This window comes from Lycorma delicatula, chromosome 1 (genome assembly GCF_047948215.1).
Source record: "Lycorma delicatula isolate Av1 chromosome 1, ASM4794821v1, whole genome shotgun sequence".
NCBI lineage: Eukaryota > Metazoa > Arthropoda > Insecta > Hemiptera > Fulgoridae > Lycorma > Lycorma delicatula.
This window is the reverse complement of record NC_134455.1, coordinates 383,561,628-383,587,288: the sequence shown is the minus strand read 5'-3', so window position 1 is coordinate 383,587,288 and position 25,661 is coordinate 383,561,628.

Below are 25,661 nucleotides of genomic sequence, written 5' to 3'. Positions count from 1 at the left end.
AAGAGAATAGGCAAACTAATCCAGGATCATCAAACAGGACCATCACATCCAATCGGAATACAAAAAAACCATTGATTAGATCCCATTCCAACCATACTTTACCATTAAAGACATTATAGGAATAACAATTACACTAATAATATTTACAATAATAATTAACATAAATTCATTCCTAACCGTTGCTTCAGATTACTTTGCACTTGCAAATCGTATAAGAATCCCCCACATATTCAACCAGAATGTAACAACAAAAAAAAACTAACTTGCTACATAGTAACTTGCTATATAGTATAGCAAGTTAAGTATTTATGGTATGGTTTGGTTAGTCTTTGGTATGGTAGTGGATTCTGGGGTGTTGTTTTTATTTTCTTGCTATTTATGTTTTGTGTTTTTTTTTTTTTTTTTATTTGGTATATCTCTTATATATTTCTGTTTGCTGTTTAAAAATAAAAATAACTACATTCTCTAATAGTAGTTATTTTTATTTTCTCTATTCTCTTATAGAAAGTATGCTTTTTTTGGATTTTGGCTAATTCTGACTTGTAACTTGAATTTATAGAAATAATTCTAGGAAAAATGTAAATTCATGTATACAATCTTGTGTGTATCATCATCTTGAATGACACTTGTTTTTTAGCATGCTGTAACCTGTTATCATTGTGGTTGTAATATTATATGAATATGAATCCTTCAATGACTTTCCTTTGTTGTACTTGGGCCAGATTAATTTTGATGAGAGATCTGATAATTGCTGTCTAGCATTTTATGTTTTAATACCTCCTTTCCTTTATTTTGATTGTCCAGATGTCATTGTCACAGCCTTACTGTTGTAAAGGTTACAAGTTAGTTAATTATTAAGTGATGGTAATAAAATCAAAAGTTTGAATTCTAGCTGAAAAAAATTTTTTTAATTTAAAATTAACTTTTGAGTAATCCAGATCTTTATTGATTGAAATAAGTGTCTCTATTTAAGTTAAAATGTTTCACTGTATTCATTTAGTTATTTTTTTATATAATTTCCTAACTTATCAGTTAAATAACTACAAATTAATTAATAAAATTAACTAGTGAAATTTGAATTAATTGAATTAAAATTATTTTAAATTAAATTGAAATGAAATTGTTTACCTTTGACTCCAGATGTTGGCCATATACAAAATAAACAAGCTGTTGACATATTAACCCAATCAACATTGATATACTGTCCATCATCTTGGGTAAATCTATTTCATTTGATGTCATCCACATCTGCAATTAATAATTTTGACTGTAAACATATGTATAATTTATTAAAAACTAACATATTAAAAAAATAGCATATTGACCTTTTTATGACCAATTCAATTCACAGCATATATTTGAAGCTTGTGAATGAAACACCAACCCTTATATTGATATGTTATTGTGTTATAACTGTAAAGCAAATTTGAGTTATAAATATTTCTCTCACATAATTATAAAAATATAACTGACTACTGTACTATATCCTTTATATTTTTACATTGAAGTTATAAAAATTTTACTTGTGTTTGAGCTAGCTTTTTCTTTTAATTTCAGAGACTGCTTAAGAGAGTATACAAAGTGTTTTGGTAATGTTGAATGTGATGGTGACTGAATTAGATGTTTGAAGATCTTTTTTTATGAAATTTCAAAGAATTTGTGATTTAATTATACAGAAATTTTATGTGTTTTTGCTATGCTCATATCAAGTTGATTAAGTTTAATTATTTTAATATAATTGTTGATATTTGTATATATACAAATGTACATGGTTTGTTTTAGCAAGGTAGTTTCTAATCGATTCAGTCTGAGTGAAGAATTTTTATGTTCTTTTTATTATTGTGAAAAACTGTGTTCTGTTTGTCCATGCAGAATTTACAATTTGAGCAATCAAGTTTGAAATTCCCAAGTAAATAAAAATTGTTGGATTGTTTTTGTGACTGATTTTTTTTTTAATTGGTGGGGTATTTTTTCAGTATGAATGTTATGAGAGTGAAATTCTAACCTAAAAGCAGTTTTCAACTGAATATGAATATGCTGACCACTAATTGTCCTTATCTCTTAAAAAGTAAATAACAAATTTACATTGATATTTTTGTAAAATATGTGAAACACTTAACAACTTACGATGGTACTTTGAATCTTTAATTAATTGAAACAAATGACTTTAAACTTACATTAAACCTAAACCTACGGTGCATCTCTATCACCACAAGATTACAATATTAATGAATATGATATAGTTACAGTTTCTTTGTATCTGTTAAAAATGTACATTTCCCTATACAGTCTATGAAGACACAACTTAAAAAAAAATTGTTTAATGATTCATTTTCTAAATATATAGCAATGAGCTTACGCAAAAAAAATTTTAGAAGAATTATGTAGCTCCTTTATCAGAGGTACATTACTGAAGCAGTTTTTCTGACAGTTCTCATTTTAAAATAGTTTGAAAATTATTGTAATGTGTAGTTTAAATTTTGTTACACTTGTCATATCGTGTTAAAAAATATAGCATAGTTTTTAAACAGTTGTAATATGCTTTATTTGAAAGTGACTTTATAAACACTTTACATGAAAGTTAAACTTTACTTGGATGAAGTTTTGATTTTACTCAGTTAAGTTTAAAGTTCTTATTCAGGTATTGTAAATGCACTACAATTAGTAACCTGTGAATGTGATAAAATGTGTAAAGTAACCTGTGTAAAGATTTTAACTTTCACCTTTAAATAAAGTGCCGTGTATTATGTTTTCATTATGTTGCTTTTGATTATATTTTGCCACAAATTCTTTTCTTCTTCAGTTTTTGCCTTAAAACCTCTTGCCAATGAATTTAATAAAATTTTTTTTAAATTTTCTTTTAATATCGTATTTCAGAAGCCTAACTTTTTTAGTTTCAGGAATTATTATTTATTTTATTATTATTTATTTCAAACAATTTAAGCTACACAATAAACATACTCTTTTCAGGAAATTTTAATCTTGCTGATTTCTTTTACAACTAGCTGACTTTTTTTACATGAAATTTCACGTTTCTTGGAAATTTCTCATGATTTTCTTGATTTTTTCTTCTGGGGAAGTGAAAGTAAAATTAATAACTGTGGAAATTTATCTACAATATCCAAATTAATTGAATAAACATGGAAATATAACAGCATAAAACATTTATTAAGATACATGTTACTTCTTCATGAATTACTTACCAGAATCTACAGTAATGAACTAATAACAAACATTAGCATGATTTTTATTTATTGTTTTTGATGTTTATGCCTTTTACATTTATCAGTTTACTAACAATCTGTAGAAACTGTTCAAAGATCAGGGAATACTGATTGCTCATCACAACTCACTCAGTTACATAATGATTCAAATTGCTTGGGAATACTTCAAGAACTGAATTGGAACACTAAAAAAGCAAAAACATTCTCTAAGTATAGTCTAGAAATGCTATGTTTTGGAATTACACCTAGTGAAATGTTTTGCACTGATTTCAGCTCCAAGGGTAAAATGAAAACACTGAAATTATTGATAGTTTTTTTGACAATCATCCAGATTGAGAATTCAAATTGTAAAACATTTGAAGATGTGAAGAGACATCTTAGAAAAACAAGTATCCTGAAACAAAAATTAGTAGCTGCTAGTAAACAATATTTTGTAAGAAATGAACAAACTGAAAAAGAAATACTTGATGATATACAATTAGTTATTGGCTACTTGAAGCATCAGAAGGTTGTCACATCATTCAAAGGTTTCATTACAAAGCATATGGCAAACATTATGGCAGCAACAATAGTACCCATTCCACATAACACTTGTACAAGCCAATTTGTACACAAATTCATGCTTTCTAAAACCATTCACATTACAGTGTACAAAACATTATGGCTGATCAACTATTACTGACAACTCTTGGAATAAGGAATTTCTCAGGTAATCTACTTTGTTTTAGAACTTTTTTTTAGTTTTTAATCATTAAGGATTTAGCATTATGAAGATTTTTATTTGTTTACTCCATAAACAAAATAATAAACATTAATTTGCCCAGTAACCGACTAGCATTAGCATCATTTGACACAACAGATCTATGCACTTACATACTAGTTACATTCCAAAACCTAAAACAACAAAGTTCCACAACATTGTATCTCAGAAATCATGAACTTGCTAGATATTATTATAAAATAGAATTACATTACAAAGTAAAAGTTACATATCACATAATGGCTATCCCATAATATTCCCTATTTCCAGCATCCATGTCAAAATCTTTCTGCAACTCACAGAACAAACATACTCACTAACAACAAATGTGCTCACAAAATAATAATACTGGCACAGATAAGTTGACAATACCATCTAATACCAAGGCAATACCAAATTGAACTTTACAACCAAATTTTTGTTAACCTCACCATCGCAAAAAGCAACCAACAAAACACATTTTCAAAATATGTACAAAACCAATAATGATAAATGCTCTCATTCATAACATTTTAAACCAACAATTCTCTTTAAACTATTTACTGACTACTCAACACATTCATGTCATCTGAAGAACACAGATAAGCTTAACAGCATAAAATATCTAACCACATAAATGGATATTGTATAACAATTAAAATCCATACCTTCTACCAAAAGTAAGTAAAGGTAATCAAAACAAAAAATATGTCTTATTAAGATAATTAAACCAAGATTCAGATAAAATAGGCCATATTTAGAAAGTCAGTACACTGTCGCCTTCAGAACAATTAATTATCTATGCACCAGGGTGTTTCTGAAATATATAAACTAATTGCTCTGTCTGTGCAGTATTCTATATTGATCAAATGAAAAAAAGATACAATGAACATTTTAAAGTCCCTACAGGACAGTCAACATTTGTAACCTCTATATACGCAAAAAAAGGCCCCAAATTATACTTTATCGTTATGAAATATACAACCATGCAACAATTTACTAAATGAATATATACAATTCAAATTACAAACAATATTTGATCAATTTTAATATCTGTTTGCCTACTTGAAAAAAATACCCACAATAACATCAGCTAGCTGATGTTAGTGTGTAAACAAAATCACTGGCCACTTAAAATATCACAGAGACAGCTGAAAATATTTTGAAGTTTTCAAAAAACATTTTTTTATAAAGTTGTCATTATCAACATTAAAATTTAAATTAATATAATTTTCAACTGTCATGGATAAGAATGTGGTAAATTTTTCAGTTACATACTAAAGAGGTTTCCCAACCACTTGATAGAAAGTGGGCATCTCATTAATGATGTTGCTGTTCATATCTCCTCAAATAAAGGAGCTATATTTCATATGAAAAAAACAATTTCTGTGGGATTTAAAAGCAAGTAATAATTTTTAATGTTGAATAACATTAATCTTGATGAATAACTTACACTGTATATGAACAGATTTTATAAATTACAAAATTCCTATCTTTATTATTGGAGGAAATAACATGAAATAAGTTAAATTTAAAATTAAGCTGTAGAACTAAAACAAATATTATTTATAAATTTATTTACTTGATAGATTTGGAAACTGGAAAAGCACAGCATAAATTCACTTGTTATAAACATACTAAATGCTATTGGGCTGATGACTACTTGCAAGTCTTCTTTTGATCTAGACAACAAAAAATTAATCATTCTTTAAATAAAATTGTACAGTAAAAATTTTAAGCAAAACTTTGATCTGCATAGAAAAAAAATGTTATTAAAAGGTTTAGTGTTGTTTTATTGGGAAAACTAACTTTTAATGACCATTAAATATGTTTACAGATCCAAAGGTAATTTTTATGAAAAAGTATTAAAAAAAAACTCTAACATCTTGAACAAAGTTTATTTGGTGATCCTGTATTTGTATGTTAAGGTGAGTATCATAATTCCATGACTCATTCATTTTCATTCTAAAATTTTATAAAAAATTCTCTAGTTTTAGTTCAAAATTTTGCCAATCAATAAAGAGAAACAATGTACTGTGTATACAGAAGAAAAATCTCTTTTTGTTAAAAGAATGTTTAAACTAACCATTTTACTTTGCATTATTATTAAGCCAAATGTATTCACATAATTGCCCTTAAATCAGGGGTAGATTGGCCAAAGCATGCATTATGCTAAATTGAAAAAAATTTATACTCTTGAGTAGGATGATTAAAAAAGTAATAACTGGAGTAATGGGTATTTTTCTCATCAAAAAAGGAATAAAAATACTTTTCCTTAGCAACTAAATACCTGATAACGAGGATTTTTAAAGGAAATTTCCACTCTTGCTACTTTCTTGAGATTCCTAATTTCATTCTTGGGTTTGCAACATGAGTATCAAACTGGACAGTATATTTTTCAACCAGGCCTCTATTAGTGATTAGAAGGAAAATTTTGGGGAGGAGCAGGATTTCAGGAAAAAATTTCAGGACAGTAGGAAGTAAAGAAGACCGATGAAGAACAGAAACCAGGAAAGATTCAGAAGAAGGATATACTACATATCAGGTTTTAAGCACAATTGCAGTAAACAACTGAATCTTATTCAACCTCTTCCCTATTCCCTTTCCTTTCAAGAAAGAAGAAGAGGGAACGAGCCCAGCAGCCGTCAGCCCAGCAGTGACCAGCCCAGCAGCCACCTGCCTAGCAGCCACTGACTGCACAGAAGAAGGAAGAAAGAAGAAACCTGCACTTTTCCCTGTTCAGCCCTTCGGGGCCACGGGAATATCAAGGTTAATGGTATGTAACTTCGGTTACTGCCAATTCTCGGAAAGTGCAGACCAAAGAAGAACGAAGAGGTCATCAGAAGGAGAAGAGGAAGAAGACGAAGAAGAAAGACCGTCTACACGACCCAACATCACGGACAGGAGTCCGAAAAAGAGCCCAGCAGAGATGCGTCCTGAAAGGCAGCCATCGCAGAAGTGGATGAAGAGCTTCTACTTAACCTTTCCTTTATAACTTACAACTAAATTAAATTAAATCAGCAATTCCTCCTCTCCAGAGGAGTCTCCCTCCATTGCTTCGGAGGGAGCAATTGCTCCCTCCATACAGTTAGTGCCCTGTTGTGGCATATTCCTGCTAGCCTATGAAGCGTTAGCACCAAAAGGAATTACGTCGGGAGGACAGGTTTCAAAAGCCTAGCCTTCCGCGGTCGGCCCATAAAATGGGTTCGATAACGCTGGTTTAACAACGGATTGGAATGCAATTAAATCCGTCCTTAAAATCCAAAAATATAAAATAACACAAAAATTGAAAAATTAGACCCGTCATGTAAAATAAACCTTTAAAAACACGCCCGATAGAATCATCCAGCAGCATGGGACACTGTCCAGGTTCTGCGATCTGTAGGGAGAAATAGTAAACTCTCGCCAACTTTACATACCATTCCATTCCATATTCAACCTCAGACTAATTAATTCTTAGATACTCCTCCAATTAATTTAACTTCCAACAACCACAGTGAACAAATAGCATTGGGTTTCAGTTTAGATTCAAGTTTAGCTGGATTCTGTGACATCAGTGAACAATTATAACATTTAATCTGGTGATATAATGGTAACTAGTTATTCAAATAACAGAAGTTATAATTAAAATAAAATATGACAAATAATTCTACTAATCTAAGTACAGTTAGTAACAATACTAATCAAATTTTAACTTTAACTACTACTAAATAATTATTTATTATAGACTAGGTGATTTTAGACTAACAAAATATGAGATCAAACATAGACTAAATTTGGACCAACTTGACTAGAATAAAACATGGGCACAACAGACACAATCTTAAACTTTCAGATAATCTTTGAAGAAAGTCAGCTGGAGGTCATTTGTTGATTTTAAAACTTATTCATTTGAAGTAAAATTTTGAGGCACACAAGTTTGAAATATAGAGAAATAAAAGTTATTTATAAAAAAATCTGGTAGTAGAATAAAAAAATTAAAAGAGGCAGTCAGGAATGAGATAAATATTTTATTGTGTTTCTGTTCAAGATGTATAAAAAATAAGCAATAGAAAGTTTGAGAACAAACAAATTTAATTTCAGCTATTTGTTTTTTTTAGGTGAAATTAAGAAAACGTTAGAAGTTCTGAAGCCATACTATTCAATAAGGAATAGTATTCCATATTTACCTTGTACACTGAGAAAAATATAACATCAAAATAAAAAAGAGTAACAAAAAAAGGAAGGGGAAATATGACAAATAGAAATAATTCATTAAATATTAACTTACTGAATATACCTCAACTTTAAAAAATGTTGTTATTCAGCAGTAAAATTATAATGGATGGAAGACCCAAGCAAGTCATAAGAACAAATTGTCATTAAGTCTTTATCCAAAAATAAATTAACTATCATCAAGTATAATTTAAAATAAAGAATTTTTAAAAAATATTTTTTTTTTGGGTACAGCACTTTACAGCTGAGAAACAACAGTAGGAGAGGTGAAAAAACACAGGCTTTTGAAAGTATTATAAAAAAATTTTGAAAATTATGTGGATTGAAGCTTAAAGATGAAAATGTGATGTTGGTAGGTTTTAAATTAAGGTACTCAAGATTATTTAATTAAGTAGTATAAAAAGTAAAAACAGTAGGAAGACAAAAGTTAGAATTTATAAAACAAATTACTGAAGAGGTCAGATGTAATGAATTGTTTAAAACTAAAAGATTAATGCAGAACAGAAAGGAAGAGAGAAGTCTATCAAACTGGTGAAATGACTGATAATGAAGGCATAAAACTATCATCCATTCAACAATTTTGTTTACTTACTGTATAAGCTGCATGTGTTGGTTTACTAATTTTTTAAGAAGTTCACAAAAAGTGTTTTCCTTCTCAGCTTCTTTAGTAGATGTATTAATAAAATTCATCTCCTTAATGACACATTTTTCATCTTCAATCATACCATTAGCAAATATCTGTGAATTTCTTGCATCTTCAAAAGTAGCATTTAATATATCAATTTCGCAGCTAAGAATATTGCCAAATCCAACACAAACTGCTATACTTACTACATTCATTAATGCTCCAATTACAGATATAGAAAACTGTAAAATATACATAGTATAAAAATAATATAAAGAATCTGTACTGTAAAAGTGAAGAATGAATGGGAAAAATGGTTTCTTATTTTCAGAATATGGATTCTGAACTTCTGTAGAAGGTAATCGGAAAATGTGTGCTGCAGCAATTGATACTGCCACAGCTCTGATTAAGAATCTAGTATTAGCATCTGTTGCACATTTAATCCTAGTCTCTTTATGTAAAATCTTTATTTCAAAACTGTAAAAAAAAAGTTTCTATAATTAAAATACACTTTCAGTCATAAAGAAAAAAAAAAATCAATGTGTAATTAGTCCAGTTAAATTAGAACAATTTTATTATCTAGAGGAAATTACCTATGGGGCAGAATATCTTTATTATTTATCTCAAACGCTTGGATTTCAATTCTGGTCAAACATCACATTTTGCAGTTACTACAAATTTCACTTATCATGTTTATATACAGGTGCAGAATATTCATTCTGTATTGAGTGATGTAAAATATATGATAGGAATAATACCCATTTAATTTAACTTATTCTAATGTAGTCTATTTGTTTTATTTAGTTCAACCAGTAAATTGGCAAGTAATGTGGTAGAGCAAATGTCATATAACATTAATGTCATTAGTGCCATTAATGTTACTGCCTTATTATTTAAAATTGTAAACTTTTTAAACAACTTATTTAAAAACTTGTCATATCATCTTCAGTATATCTTGCAACCATCTTCAATAATTAGTGCTCTCGTTCTGAACTGCCTTCATATATTTTACTATCGTTTTTTTTTAAGTGAGTTGGATTTGAATTGTGTCTGATCATTTAGTATGTAATTATGCATTTCATAATGTTCAAGCATGCTTAGATGATAGTCCTTTTTTATGTACGTATAAAATATCAAGGTTGTTGCCAGTGTTGGTGGATTTGTGACTTGTTTTCATAAGGTGGTTGGTAGTTATTGACTCTTGTGTTACTACAGAAGACTATCTTTGAAACTGCATATAATTTGACTAATGTAGAATATAGTTTAGTTGGAACGGTTCAGTTCATATATTCCAGATGCACTATTATTAACCCACTGAATTGGTCTAAAGGTGAACTCATCATTGCAAATAAGCTGATTTCAAAGTTGAGAGTTCTAAGGTTCAAATCCTAGTATAGGCACTTTACTTTTATGTGGATTTGAATACAACATTGTGGATACTACTCTTCTTTGGTGGTTAGGTTTCAATTAACTACTCATCTCAGGAATGGTCAACCTGAGACTGTACAAGACCATACTTCATTTACATTCATAAATATCATCTTCATTCATTCATCAATGGTTCCAGAGGTTAAAAAGAAAAAAGGTGCACTATTATTAATTGCATTGTTGAACCAGTGATAACTTCACTGATGAAGTAGCCAAAAAATTAGCTGTAAACTAATTTCCTGGAAACAATCATATATTTGAAAGTAAAACTAAAATTGTTTAATATTTTTGAAATTGATCACATTTTGTTATACTGACCAACAAATCTAATTTCAAGATTAAAACAGCTAAAGATTAGTACAGCTGTTTGTAATTTTTATTTAAAATGTGTTTATACATACAAAAAATAACCCACCTGGTTGGTCTAGTAATGAACGCATCTTCCCAAATCAGCTGATTTGGAAGTAGAGAGTTCCAGCATTCAACCCCTAGTAAAGTCAGTTATTTTTACACAGATTTGAATACTAGATCGGCGATACCGGTTTTCTTTGTTGGTTGGGTTTCAAATAACCATACATCAGGAATGGTTGGAATGAGATTGTACAAGACTATACTTCATTTACACTCATACATATCATCCACATTCATCCTCATCATATTGTCTAAAAGGTAATTACCAGAGGCTAAACAGGAGAAAAAAAGAAAGAAGGCATATAAAAAATGCCACTCATATGAAAAAAAAAATGTTCTCAAGAAATACAAAAACCTGCTCCTAATAAAAATAAGAAAAGAAATGCAATGAATGATATAAAAATGTTCATACTGACTTGAACAAAGGCTCTTTGGAAATTGAAATTAAATCCTATTACATTTTCAAAAAAAACATGAATTTTAGGTTATTTCTTTTACCTCAAGTTTTCTACCAATTTTGATGAATTCTCACATTAAAATACTTTGAATATAAGAGTGACAGGCTATACAATTACATCATTCCTCTACAACACTCCAATGCAGCAATGATTATTACAAAGAAAACAAAAACATCTTCAAATCATCTATGCAAGCAACCTGTTTTTGTGTTTAAAAATTCTTTTGCTTATAACTTATTTAATATTTTCAAATGAAAACCTAAGAAAGTTAGTAATCAAGAGGAAACTTACCACAGGATCATCAAAAGACCTTTCTCTTGAGGAAAAAGGTCACTGAAACCATGCATTTAGTTGAGTGTTGCTATGAAGTTTGAACATAAAAAAATACATAAGTACAATTGAGAACCTGCTCTTTTTTCTCCCGCAATTTATTAAAACAAAAACCATTCTATTTTGACTATAAGTGAATCATGAGAAATTTTTTTTTACTCTCTGTCTGGGAACTGGTAGTTGTAACTCTAATAATATATTACTATAGAAAGGAAAGGACTGACATAGAAATAATTTTTAAGATAAGGTGCAATTTCGGACTGATAAAGACTACAGTACTGGTGTTTTTTTAAAGATGAGTGACATAAACCATGTAGCCATCTTTAAATCCAGTTACCCAAAAGTAACTTTTTTAAATTTTCAGATCTTGATTCTCAAAAACTATTTTAGCTACAAGTTTGAAACTTCTACACAACTTTCCTCTGATGAATATCTGATAGAATTGCTAGAATCTTTTTTAAAAATATTAACTCAGTATAAATTTTGTTTTAAAAATTATATTTTTTTGGAATAAAAGAATAAAATAAAAATTTAAGAATTTCTTTACTTTTAATTTTGATCTATAATTATAATTAAACTAACTACATTTATTTATTATATAAATAAAGAGTGATACAAATTTGGGGCTTATCCATTTAAGCAGTGCTAAGTAAATGGTTCTGAAAGTTTACAAAAACGCTTTCAGTTGCTAAATACTTAAAAGCATAGGAAATTTTTCATTTAAAAATTTATAAAGGGAATATAAAATCTCTTTTGTTTTTTTCTTTTTTCTATTGCTTATGAATACTGACATCCATTGTTACTTACACAGATTTAAAATGTCGCAATTTAAATCAAGTTAGGTGGAAGTAAAATCATAAAGGACCAAACTGTATTTCGTTATTTTAAGGATAATGAGCAGATACAATCTCTGAATAATGTCATTAAAAAAACAGTGACTATAACTGGGGTTAGTAGAAGCACTGTTTGGAGGATTTATCGTGAATTTAAAATATTATGCCATTCGTCATACTCCACACCCAATATTAATAGAACAAGTAGAAAAACCAAATCGATGATGAACAAATTTGATGCAATTGCTGTTAGAAGAATAACTTTCACATAACTGAAAAGAGAAAACCTAATGTAGATTCTGTTCACAATAAGATTGTTAAAGTTTTGTTGGAAGTAAAATGTCATTTTGCCATCTCATACAGAACTTGGGTTTCAAATGGAGGAAAACTTGTTACATAGCAATTATGCAACCAGTAAAGCTTGGACAGATGGAAATAAAGAAGGCTAGTTTGCACCAATTTCTAAAAGAAATCATCTAATTATAGTTAATGCTGGCAGAGATGCTGGTATTGTTCCAAATTGTTTGTTAACGTTTAAGTCAGGCTTGACATCAACTGACTATCATGATATGAATTTTTTAATTTAAAAAAAAAAGTGAGTAGAAGAAATGTTAATCCCCAACTTGCCAGACGAAACTGTTATCATTCTTAACAAATGCCTGATCACAATGTGATTGCCAACCCCTCTCCCAATTTGAATACCCATAAGGCTGAAATGTAAAATTAGTTGAGGGGAAAATGTAATTCCATTTTCAATATCAATGTTAAAACTAGAGCTGTATCAACTTGTACAAATTGTAAAACATAAAATAATTAAATATAAAATTGACAATATTTTTTAATCAGAGGGTCATACTGTACTACGATCACCGTCGTATCATCCGCAAGTGAAACACAATAGAATAAGTATGATCAAAGGTTAAATGTCAGGTATGCAATAACAATACTATAAGTATGCTTGAGACTGTTGAAAAAGTTTACAAAAAAAATTTGAAAACTTCATGACTTCACAACGGTAACATTATTGTAATCATCTAAAGAAAACTGAAACAACTTTATGGCAAAATGAGTGTTTAGTGGATGTTGCTGTACATAAATTAAATATTAATTTAGATGATTTAGATTCACCCATGAGTGATGAATAAATAATTTTAATGTTTAATCTGTTAATTGCTGTTATGTACTTTTTTAAGTGATTTATATGTACTATTAAAAAAAAAAAAAAACAGGGCAACTATCTATTATGTAAAATGCAAAATATTGGTTGTTTTATATTTTGTTCTTTGTGCATTTATATTTGACAATTATGTTTAATTTGTGTTCAATAAAACCATTTGCTGTTGCTTAGATGATATTTTCCTTCTTTATTATAATAGAAAAGTAAAAAATAAATTCTTTTTACAGTAGTAACAAGTATGCAAACATTACTCCCCTTAACCTCTCTACAGATGTGTGGTTTTGCCCTTTGAGTTAAAAAAAAGTTTTGCACCAGCAGAACAGAATCTAGTTTATACAGTCAACTGAGTTTGAAACACAGTATTTGCATAAAAAATGTGAAATGCAATATTAAATGAAGGTATTTTTCTTCTAATGAACTCATATTAGATGTTTGCTGCACTTTTTGAATACAAACTGGAAATATCAAACTTCTTTATTCAATTGCATCTTAAGGATGAATTTAGGGAACAACAAAATTATTTTAAAAACTCCTTAGGGATTGTTAGAATAATCTTTGTTTTCTTTTTCTAAAACTCCCTTCAAAATAACTACTCTGAAATTCATTTTAATTGTACAGGAATTAAATGTACTCTAAAGAATCCTGATTTCATGCAGATGATGATCTTGTACTTCCATCAGTCATAGAAGTATTAGATATTATCTCAAAGATGTTAATAAAACCAAAAAGAAACAGAATACAATTTTTATAACATTTATTATGGGTAGGATAGCATTTGTGAATTGTTACATGAGAGAAATAAAAAAAAATATTTTATGTTAAAAGATGATAAACTTTCCAAGAGCTTTATTAATTATACTTTATAAACTTAACTAGCTTTATTGACTTAACTATAGAACTTTATTAACTCTTCAAGAGTATGATCATTTTATTAAATGAAACATCCGTGATATCTTGTACAATAATAACGGAATTTTGGACCAGATGTTTCTGTTTTTGCATAGTACCAGATTACTACAAAACATTTAATATTATCATATATATTTTTATGCTACAAGAGTTGTTGATAATTTTTAACCTTTATTTCCAATTTTGATTTTTTTGGTTCTATGTCTTTAATTTTATTATCTGGAAAGGGAGCCTTTTACACAACCCATCAGAATTAGGTAAGTTTTATATAGTTTCTTTATTCGATTATTTTAACATTTATATTTTAAAAACTTCGTAGTTTTATTTTACCTTCTTGGCTCTTGTTTTAAAAATTTCTATTATATGATTAATATTAATTTTACACCTTATAAGTTTTATTATTTTGGAGTTATTTTACCCTTATATTAATGAAATTCTGAGCGATGATAATGCCCAGGGGTTTTTCGCCCACAAAAAAAAATTATTAAAACTGTTCATGCTGTTTTATAATAAAGAAAAAACTGATAGAATGGTACAAAGTAGGATTATGGATTATAAGGATTATATCAGTTTGTTAAAACTCTAATATACTGTATCAGAAGAAGTCCATTTAGATGGGAATATATATATATATAAAAGTCTAATATTATTTAGATTTCAGCAATTGTTAATTTTCTGAAATATTAATTTTTTGCTAATTCCAAGGCCCACCAGATTTTTGTAATTTAAGGGTGTGGAAAGGAGATAGGAAGAGCCAGATATAAACAACATAACTGAGTTTTCTACTCATTCCAAAAATTGAAGCTTAGAAAAAAAAACATTACATCAACATATCTTAATTTGTATAATTTGAAATTGGTAAATATTAGTCTGAAATTTAATTATATGAAGTCATCGGTTGGAAAGGGATCCTCTGACTTCTTTGACATCACTGAAATTTTTATGTGCCCTTGAAGATGATGTAGACTGAAAAAAGTAAAATCGCAAATTAAGACTTAAAAGACTTAAAGTTTCAGTATGTTAATCTTTTTATTAACCTCCAATGAACATGACTTTTTGAAAAAAAAGAAAAAATATTCCCAAGTTTTAATTTTGAATTGAAGAGAGCTGATGTATTCAGAAAGCAGAAATGATTGAACCATTTAAATTTTCATTGTTTGAGGGAGCTAAGTGCATAAGCTGTTGGAGTGCAAAATGGCTCCTTTAAAATTATATTTAATTTATTAAATTATGTTAAAATTTGCATAAAATTAAAAAAAAATCCTATGTGATTTTTAGTTTTTTTTTTTTTTTTAAGCTAGAAAGTGTTTGAAAAGTCAAATAGCACAATACTTTGATTTTGTGGCAAGGGTGCTTTAAATCTCAACTTCTATATGTTATTTTTTTTGCAAGATTACATTTGACAAAGAAAAATTTGAATATAGCAGTATTTTAATTTTTTATTTAGAAAATCATAATGGATTATAGAGCTTAAAAGGCTTAAAATCTTCTTAACCTTTTTGGTTGTGTGCTCCTGTAGAATCAAACCAAATTTGATGGATGCGTTTTTAAAGGTTTCCTCAACCACATTTTATTTTTTATTTATATATTATTAGTCATATTTGAAGAGATGGCAAAATTAGGTATTTACAGAGGGTTGTGTAATTATTATGCATGCTTTATGACACTCAGAAAGGAATAAGCTTTAAAACTGCATGAATTTTCATGCCTGTTGAATTATTATTAAGATTTTTTGAATAATGATTATTTATTCATTATACAAGCTTGAAGTTTGTGTGTGGGAATAGGAAATAGAACTTTTTATTATAGTGAATAAAAACATTATACCCAACTTGGATTTGACTCAGGACCTTCTGGTTGAAAGGCTGAGACACTACCAAGGAAGTCAGCAGATTACTCTGTACAAACAAATAAATTCTGTGTTTTATAATAATAGTATAAACTGACTTGAATAGACACCACGGCAACTGTTTATACAAGTTAAATCCGATAACTATTAACTCAGGTATTTATCTATGAGTACCATCGTGATCATCTTTTTACTCGTGTTTATAAATATAATTATTTACTATTTTTACCTGTCAAAATCAGACTCTACAGCACTAAACATTCTGTTAAGTAATGCCAAATTTCTTGACATATGTATATAAGCATGTAATGCAATTCCATAAAGAGAAAGATATAAAATGCTTTCAACAATAGCAAGTATATCATTCAGATTTTCCATTAAATTATTCACAAGTCCATAAATTCCAGTTGATAACATAATGCTGTAAAATATGAAAAGTTTTATATTTAAATATCTCTTTGTTGGACTTGTCCACAACCCAGAAAGAATCATCATAAATTTTATAGTCGAAAAATACTTAATATATCCATCAGACTTACTGCCTTCATATAAATTCATTTTACTTTCTGAATTAGTTTAAAATGTAATATGAGCCACAAATATTTATAATGTAGCACTAAATGATTTTTCAAGAAATGATTTGTTAATTTTTTTTAATAAAAAATGTTATTTACAGTGTAAATGTTGTAACAAATACACTCATGTTTTATTCAATAATTGAGCAGCAATTCCTTTCAACATACTTCACAACTAATGACCCATTATTTATTCAATAATTCATTTTTTATTTTTATGTATAATACTTTATTACAATGTTATAATAATTTGTATCTAAAGAATTACTCTACTATTATATAGTTATCCTCTTTTATGATTATGTCTAGTTGAATGAAATTTATTGAGCTGTACTGCTATCATTTCTGTTTTAGAAACTAATTTTCATACCCTCAGTACTTTGTAACATGCAAATACTGTACAAAAACAAGAAATTACTATTTCATTTATTGCTACTAATAAATTAATATTGCTTATGCAACAGCTTGTTTTTTTATTCAAAATGTTTGTTTCTCATCATTTCTTTTCTTAATTTTCATCGATGTGCAGATTTCTTGTTTTTTTTTTCTAAGAATGATTTTTTTCATACAGAAGCACTTTTTATATGTCTACCCATACTTTAAATAAAATGAAAGACAAACAATTAAAATTAAAATAAACTTTTAAAACATTAGATTTGCAAACCTTCCAGAAAACAAAAATAATACTTTTTCAACTCGTATTTTTTTTTTTTTAGTTAACAGCAAATTAAGAATAAGTTCTTTTTTGGCACAGACTACAAAAAGACAAAATTTTAATTTTCTATCTTAAAAAATCATCATTTTTTAAGATAAAAATAAATGAATTAAAAAAATTAATTCAATTTTCCTTTATGTGGTTTCTTTCATGGTTTTAATCAGATTCTCTAGCCTTAAATAGGAAACCAATCCTTGATTTTTTGTGCTATTTTTAATTGGTTTGAGATTTAAAATTTATAAGTTTATATTTATAAATTAAGAAAGATATGTTAAAATAAGAGGAACAATTTGCTTAAGCTCTGGATTCATTACTTAATTTGATCTAGTCCAGTACTAGTACTATTTTTCAATTCAAGAATTGCCACTTCAACATAAAAAGAACTGGTTGGATTGAAAAAAAGAATCAGCAGTTACATGCCTTCAAGTTTTATGTTTCACGTTTGAAGAAACAGTATTTTGATTTGGGAATTCACCAGCTTAGCATTTTTTCGTATTAACAGAGTAGTTATTCAAGTTGCTTACATTTATTTTTATATCTCCTGTAACTGTGATTTAGAATTTTTTTTACATACGCAAAACTACAATTTTTTGCTGTTTTTACCACATTTATCTATTTTACTCATATAACAACTACATGTAGTTTGTTTATTAATATACCTAATACGTTTCTATGTGAAGTATATTTATCTCTTAGATTAGCGTTAAAAATTTCTTTTTTTACTCTTTTATATACTTTTTCCCTAATAATAATAAACTTTGAAAGCTCATGTGTGATCAATTTCATTGTTGTTTTTTTTACAAGGTAGTCTATTTTCATTATTTGATAATCTATGTAATTCCTTAATGTTGAAACAAAAGTTTCAATAGGGTATCAGCCGAGTAATCATCACTACTATAGAATATCCTATTTTTCTAGTCAAAATTTTTGTTATGCTATTTTCAACTGCCCCATGTTTTTGCCTTAAAGTGACTATATTTTTATAAATATTCCCAACCGCAAGATTATAATTATTCTTCAAATGATAAAAAATGGTCTTTGTATGATTTTATTTCAGTCAAATCTCATGTATTTAAAATATTTAATTAATATCTTTAAAAGATATTAAGGTTGAGATTGATTTTATGGTTCAGATTCTTTTTTTCTGTTATCTAGGTCTTGACTATGTTCTCTCCAGATATGTCTATTTTACAACTAATTTTCATTGAGATCATGCATATTTTTTTTCTTATTTCACTTAAGATTATTGGATCTACAAGTTCAGATAGTAAAGAATAAGTTTAATATTTTTTCAGTACTTCTCTATTTTACACTGTTTTTCCTATTATTATAAATGTTTAGATATTTGCGTTTCCTTAATTTGAAAACCAAAGTTTTAATAGTGTGTCAGCCAAGGTGTCATCATTATTAAATACAAAAGTACAGATGGGAAATACGATTGGTCTACTTTGTTTTTAGTATTTTTATTGCATCAAAAGTGTTTGTTTTTTTTATTATTAATTTTGTTTTTTTTTGTGGCTAATTTTAGTGCATTGTAAAATGGAGAACTCAAATTTTTGAATTCAACTTTGAATTTGAAACAAAATAAAACGCTTACACCTGAAAGAGATGTTCAGTCTCCTGAAATTGGGAAAAGAGGAGGCTCTAGTCACATGGCTCAAGCTGCCCATGTAATTGATGAGAACTTACTGTGGAGCAGGTCACATAAAATCAGCTGTGGGAAATAAGGTTTCCTCTCGTAGATCGCCATTTATTCTTTCACATAGAGATGATGACAGCTGTCATCACCTATCTTTGTTTCTTGAAGTAGTGTGGAAGAGTAATTTTTACTGCAGCAGACATCTTTCATGCAAGGAGAATTTTTATTCAAGCTTCCACATGGATCACACACAAGTAATGTTGGCCTTAACAATATATCATATAGAATCTGATCTTGCTCAGGATCTGGTATTTCAGCACACACAAATTCATCCATCATGTTGAGAGATCTGCGATTTTCCAACCACAGCAAGATGTGAGGTAATCCTTTCGTTTTTGCCATTTCACTGTGTATATCTAATGCTGCACTTTTTCAAGCAGTTGATTTTTATTCAATTGATCCATCTACTCCTTTACTTTATAGTGAAATACCATTGCAATTACGTCAGGCCGGTGATAGTTTCTATCCAGGTACTTATGCTTCTTGAATTTCCTTCCACTTAGGATTGCATGTAACTGTGATGAACAAATCTGAAGATCCATAGTGACGAACATATGTCACTCCATGTTAAGCTCGCTCGTGTATATACTGTAGACCTCAACTGAAAGATGATAATACTACAACTATTTTTCTATACTACCTATTTTTAAGGTTGGTTTTTTTTTTTTTTTTTGTCTTCAGTCATTTGACTGGTTTGATGCAACTCTCCAAGATTCCCTATCTAGTGCTAGTCGTTTCATTTCAGTATACCCTCTACATCCTACATCCCTAACAATTTGTTTTACATATTCCAAACGTGGCCTGCCTACACGATTTTTCCCTTCTACCTGTCCTTCCAATATTAAAGCGACTATTCCAGGATGCCTTAGTATGTGGCCTATAAGTCTGTCTCTTCTTTTAACTATATTTTTCCAAACGCTTCTTTCTTCATCTATTTGCCGCAATACCTCTTCATTTGTCACTTTATCCACCCATCTGATTTTTAACATTCTCCTATAGCACCGCATTTCAAAAGCTTCTAATATTAACAAAATTCCTCTACCTCCATAGTATTTTCTCCTCCTATTTTCACATTCAGTGGTCCATCTTTGTTATTTCTAATACATTTCATTATTTTCATTTTGTTCCTGTTTATTTTCATGCGATAGTTCTTGCGTAGGACTTCATCCATGCCGTTCATTGTTTCTTCTAAAGCCATTTTACTCTTGGCTAGAATTACTATATCGTCAGCAAATCGTATCATCTTTATCTTTTCACATTGTACTGTTACTCCAGATCTAAATTATTTTTTAACACCATTAACTGCTAGTTCTATGTAAAGATTAAAAAGTAACGGGGATAGGGGAACATCCTTGTCGGACTCCCTTTCTTATTACAGCTTCTTTCATATGTTCTTCAATTATTACCGTTGCTGTTTGGTTCCTGTAAATGTTAGCAATTGTTCTTCTATCTCTGTATTTGAACCCTAATTTTTTTTAAATGCTGAACATTTTATTCCAGTCTACGTTATCGAATGCCTTTTTTAGGTCTATAAACGCCAAGTATGTTGGTTTGTTTTTCTTTAATCTTCCTTCTACTATTAATCTGAGGCCTAAAATTGCTTCCCTTGTCCCTATACTTTTCCTGAAACCAAATCGGTCTTTTCCTAACACTTCTTCCACTCTCCTCTCAATTCTTCTGTATAGAATTCTAGTTAAGATTTTTGATGCACGACTAGTTAAACTAATTGTTCTGTATTCTTCACATTTATCTGCCCCTGCTTTCTTTGGTATCATGACTATAACACTTTTTTTGAAGTCTGATGGAAATTCCCCTTTTTCATAAATATTACACACCAGTTTGTATAATCTTTTTTTTTTTTTTTGTTCTTAAACACCCCCAACATCCCCGGCCACCGCCGTTAGGCTATGCGCAGGAATGTCGGAGTGTCGTGGCAGTCGACTGCCCCCCTGTCTTGCCTTTTCTTTGGCGTCCCATCGGGGTCCTCTCAGTTTCATCAAGATGCAGCAGCCCTCCCTTCTGGACGACCACTACATCCCTCCACTTAGAGGCTACCCTTCCCGTCCCTACACTAGGTTGCCGGTTACGCATTGCGCGAAGCCGGCAAACCGCCGCGTCCCCCTCTCACACCTAAGGGTCCCAAATGCATCATCGGAGCACCCCAACTGACCTTCATTCTTGCATATGAAGGAGCCAAAGCGTCCTCTGCATCCAGGCTGCCTCCCTGGCCCTGCACGGCGACCACGATTCGCCCCCTGTATTTTATTTTATTTATTTTTTTTTTTCACCCATCCGCAGGACACAACACAAGTAATAAAACACACTCACACCACCACTTAGCCGCCATCAGGAAAACGCAGTTAAGCCTAGTAACACACCCATACAGAATACATAATTAATAAAAGTCTATTCTTCCCATACGTCTCATTCTTCGGCTTCGTCACCGCTGGTCGTGGCCTTCCTACACACGGTCGCGTATGCACACGGTCGCCTTCCTACATACAGTGATCGTGTATGCCATCCCGCCAGCAATATAAACACAAAAACATAAACAAAAGAAATGAAATACACACTACAATAAAATAAAATTCAGTAAACACAGTAACTTCCCGCTGCTGCGGCAGCTCTCGTCGCAGTCAGCCACCACTATCACGTTGGCTGCGATTGCACTCCTCAACCAGCAGCAAAACACAAAACAACTCAATAAAATGACAAAAAATAAGATAAATAAAACACAATCAGGACAATAGCGAAGAACCCTCCCTTCAGTTGCAGCCCATCACGTTGGCGTCTGAACTTATTCCTCCTTCCGCAATCCGCGGGCACGTTCGCTGTGAGTGCCCTCGTAACCGTTAGAAGGAACACAATCAATAAAATAAAATAATACCACAATCATACAATACAAGGAAAATACATAATAAATGAAACCCACACTTCATGTTGTCTCTTCGGCGATGTCACCTCTAGTCGTGGCCCTCCTGCACACGGTCGAAGCGATCGTGCTTGTCATCTCGAGCCGGCCGTAGAGTACCAACCACAGTGACAATGGAGACAATGAATTCATAATACAATACAATACAACACAAAAATAATATATATAGTAGAAGAAACACACAGTATACTTGCTAGGGACATTGCTGCTTACCCGCGCCTAGAAGTCTTCTCCCCACTCTCTTCCATGTACCTCCTTCGTCTTCAGGATGCTAGCCACCATGCTCTGTACCGCATCCCATTCTCTCTTCCCTTTCAGCATGTGAGCTACAGTTGTTTCTGGAGTGAGGCCATCTGTGCCATGCCTACGCCGGACCACAGCCCACCTTTCGCACTCGTAAAAGGTGTGCTCCGGCGTGTCATCCTGACCGCAGTAGAAGCACCTCGGTGTCCGTCTTCTCTTGAACCGATGTAGGTAGACCCCGAACTCCCCGTGTCCAGACAGGAACTGCGTGAGGAAGTAATCTACCTCCCCGTGCCTCCGCCTGACCCACGGTCCCAAGTCCGGGATCAGTCTCCTGGTCCATGCCCCAGCCGTAGCCGTTCTCCACATCTCCTGCCAGTTGACCATCAGCTGCCTCCCGGCTTCCGCCTTCGGCGTTCCTTCGTATGTGGAGACCAGCTGTGTGGCCCGCAGCTCGATGGGAGGCACCCCTGCGATGACTGCCACTGCGCATCCAGATACGGTGCGGTACGCCGATGTTATGCGTATCGCCGCTCTTCTGGTAAGGGAGGCTAGCATCCGTACGTTCTTCTTTCTCGAAAGTGCGTCCTTCCAGGCCGGGACCGCGTACAGCAAGGAGGAAACCACTGAAAGGATCAGCCGTCGCTTGCTCGCCCGTGGTCCGCTCTTGTTGCCCATTAGTTTTTGTAGAGCGTCTTGTATCTTCTCGGCCCTCTTCGTGACCTCTCTGAGGTGGGTGTTAGACAGCCCATTCTTGTCAATCCACACGCCCAGGTACTTAGCGCAACCGGACGTGTGGACCCGTACGTCGTCTACCATGAAGGACATTCCCCTCAGTCTTCTTCTGCCGGTGATCGGGACAGCTGCCGTCTTGTGCGGTGCCAGTCGTAGTCTTCTCTCCCCCAGCCATCTGCTGACGACTGCCACCGCCAAGTTTGCCTTATCTTCTACCTCGACCTCCGTCCGCCCCGACACCATCAGCGCGAGGTCATCTGAGTACGCGACCGACTGGCATCCTTCCGGGAGTTCTTTCCGCAGAAGGCCGTCGTACGCGATGTTCCAAAGAAGAGGCCCAAGCACCGACCCCTGCGGAACGCCTCCAAACATGTTGAAGTCATCTTCTCCTTCCTCTGTGCGTACCCGCAGAGATCTCTCATGCAGATGGTCATTTATTACGGCGAGCAAGTAGCCGCTGATCCCTCTCTCCCGGAGTATTCCCATGATCACTCCCCATGGCACGCTGTTAAATGCATTCTTGATGTCTAGGAGAATGATCAATGGGATTTTCCTTCGTCGCCACGTGCCTGCCGACTGAACTCTGGCCCACTCTAGCACCCGTCGGACGGCGTCGACGGTCGATCTTCCCCGAACGAAGCCGTACTGGTCTGGGGAAAGACCTCCGCCCGCCTCAATCTCCGACCGCAGTCTTTCAGCGATCAGTCTCTCATACAGCTTTCCCATAGTGTTGATGAGGCAGATCGGCCGGTATTTCCTGGTTTCTTCGGCTCCCGGTTTCGGGAGGAGGACCAACCTGCCTCCTTCCAACAGCCGGGAAAACTCCCCGTGGACAATGCCCCACTGAACATGTCTAACACCGTCCACGGGTGCCTATCCACCAACACCTTCACGATGGACCCAGGGATGTTATCTGGGCCCGGGCTCTTCCGCAGGCTCATCTTCTTGGACGCCCACTGTAGTTCTTCTACAGTGAAGCGCCTTTGTTGATCACCAGCTATCGGTTCCCATTCCTCCTCTTCGACGTGGAAGAGCTCCGTTATCGCTGTGAGAGACTGTTCCCTTGTCAATGGGGTCAGGCGCCTACCAAACTTCTTGGTGACGATCTGGTAGGCCCCCACGGATCTTGCTCCAGGTCTTCCACGAGGTGTTGCCACGCCTCTTGTTTGGCAGCCTTAATGGCTCTACAAAGGCTTCTTCGTGCCGCGTGGAACACCTCCATTTCCTCCTGTAGGTGCTCAGAGTCCCTCCGTCATGCGCGCTGCATCCTCCGCCTTGCTGTTTTGGTTTCACCACGCAGTCTCGCAATGTCCCTGTAGTTTGTATAATCTATCAATCGCTTCCTCACCTGCACTGCGCAGTAATTCTACAGGTATTCGGTCTATTTCAAGGTTGGTTATATTGGCTTATTTGGTTTTTTAAAGCTGTTTTGGGGTTTTTGCTGGTTAAAGGTTGTTTTTTAATTTATATATATATATAAATGAAATTTAGCCTTGATCAACTGTGAATATACATTAACTATTCTCCATTATAGAAGGACTGTGTATATGTACACACACACACACACACACACACACACACACACACACACACACACACACACACACACACACACACACACACACACACACTGAGTTTTCGACTGTGGTTAGTAAGGAAAATTACTGGCCTAAGTTACTAGAAAATTTGAAAAAATTAATATAATTATTGTCTATGATGATTTCTTGGGTGAAAATGATTAAGAAACAAGTTGAGTAATTCAATTTACATTTGGGTAATTAAGCCTTACAAAATCATATTTATCTTTTTCAGTTATTGCATAGTTTGAAATAGTTTTAAAACCACCACTACACATTATTTAAATAGAAAATTATAAAAGCTTTACATATTGAGTCTGAGTTAGCATTTTTGCCCTAAATCAAGCATCTTCAATAATATTATTAAGTATGGCATTTTATAGATACCAAAAATCAAATCATAATTACTTAGACATTTTGGGTGTAACAAGAACATGAAGGATGATTTCCGAAAGTAAAAGATTTTTTATCATATGATTATTAGATTCAGAAATAAAAATTTTAAAAATACTGATTGAGAATAATATAAAGAAATTAATTAAAATTTTCTTCTTATTCTGGACAGACGTGAAGTCCTTTTTACTTGTTTGGTTATTTTACACTTTAAGCATCTGATTTACATGTCACTGGTAAGTATTTGACAGGTCTTCTAAAAGAAGGATATAAACAGTGTCAAAAAGAACTGGGACAGAATGATAAACAGAATCTATATGTCATATCAGATTTAAAATATTTTCTATTTCTATTATTATGATGGACTTTTTAATTTAGAAGTTCTAAAAACTGAGTAAGATTACTTGACCATTTTTAAACTTTTACAAATTACAAGACTACTTTCAAGCAGCAGGTATCCTTCGTATCCACAATCCCTTAAGAGATCCGAACCTTTTTTCCTAGGTGGAAGCACTACATTACTGATGATAGATATATCATATATTAATGATATTAGGTTAACCATTTTACATGCATTCTGAAACAAAAACTGTT